The following is a 1,355-nucleotide window of genomic DNA, read 5'->3' on the forward strand; positions in this document are numbered from 1 at the left end:
TGACTTCATGTTCTCTTATTTTCTAACCTTCAGATTAAGAATATCACATTTTCACTGTGATAAAATGTACAAAATACAATTTTAATAAATTATGAGTCCTGTGGCACTAGTTATTTACACTACTTGCAATCAGCCCTACTATCTAACACACAGACGCAACTGAAATTATATCCATGAAAAAAACTACAAAACAGCATAAAATATAAACAATATTTAAGATGTGGAACAGGGCTCAAGAGATGACTCAGACTCAGTAATGAAGAGCAGTTGTTCTTGTGGAGGACCCAGGTTTCAGCTCCCATTATACCCGTGGAGGCTCACAACCATCTCTAACTCCAGTTCCGGAGATCCAGTTCCAGGATCAACACAGTCTTCTGGCCTCCAAGGGCACTGCATACAGTACACACACAGGCAAGCAAACACACCCAAAAAAGTAAAAATAATGTTTATAATTTTAAAATTTTAAATTTTTGGTTAAAAATTCTAAAACAAAATTTCAATTTCACTTGTCATAGTAGAGAATGAGTTTAAAAAAAAAGTTTCAATTACTTTCATGCTCAGTTTCATCCACCTTTTTCTATAACAAGACTCAATTTTTAAAAATATTTTAAAAATATTTGGCTGAAGCCAGGTGGTGGCAGCGCACACATTTAATCACAGCACTTGAGGCAGAGGCAGAGGAGTCTGTGAGTTCGAGGCCAGCCTGGTCTACAAGGTGAGTTCCAGGACAGCCAGAGATAAACAGAGAAACCCTGTCTTTAAATTAAATTATTATTACTGTCTGCATATGTAAGGGGGTTAGATGAGGGGTCAGAGGACAAACTGAAAAAGTCAGTTCTCTCTTCCATCTTTTATGTGAGCTTAAAGGATTAAACTTGTGGGAGGAACTTGGGTTGTCTGGGTTGCATGGCAAAAATATCTTTAAAACAATTAAACTGGGGCTGGAGAGATGGCTCAGCGGTTAAGAGCATTGCCTGCTCTTCCAAAGGTCCTGAGTTCAATTCCCAGCAGCCACATGGTGGCTCACAACCATCTGTAATGAGGTCTGGTGCCCTCTTCTGGCCTGCAGGCATACATGCCAGATAGAATATTGGATACATAATAAATAAATATTTTTTAAAAAAACAATTAAACTGGCCTTCTATTTCAGCCCGCTACTACATCTGTTTAAAAATTATTAAATATTATTTGCTTAGAAAGCAAATAATTCAGTTTGTTCATGGACACATCCCAAGGAAGCTCACAGTGAAAAGAAACACACCTTTAAAGAATTAAGAGAGAGCCTTTAATCCCAGCATTCGGGAGGCAGAGGCAGGCGGATCTCTGGGAGTTCGAGGCCAGCCTGGTCTACAAGA

General features: G+C 38.5%; 1 protein-coding gene across 1 annotated transcript in view; it reads right to left on the reverse strand.

Moving 5' to 3' along the window:
- Positions 1–1,355, reverse strand: part of Ppp1r2 (protein phosphatase 1 regulatory inhibitor subunit 2) — a 30,156-nt gene that overhangs the window by 20,683 nt on the left and 8,118 nt on the right. The window lies entirely within an intron of this gene.

The sequence above is a fragment of the Microtus ochrogaster genome, chromosome 2, assembly GCF_000317375.1.
Source record: "Microtus ochrogaster isolate Prairie Vole_2 chromosome 2, MicOch1.0, whole genome shotgun sequence".
Classification (NCBI taxonomy): Eukaryota; Metazoa; Chordata; class Mammalia; order Rodentia; family Cricetidae; genus Microtus; species Microtus ochrogaster.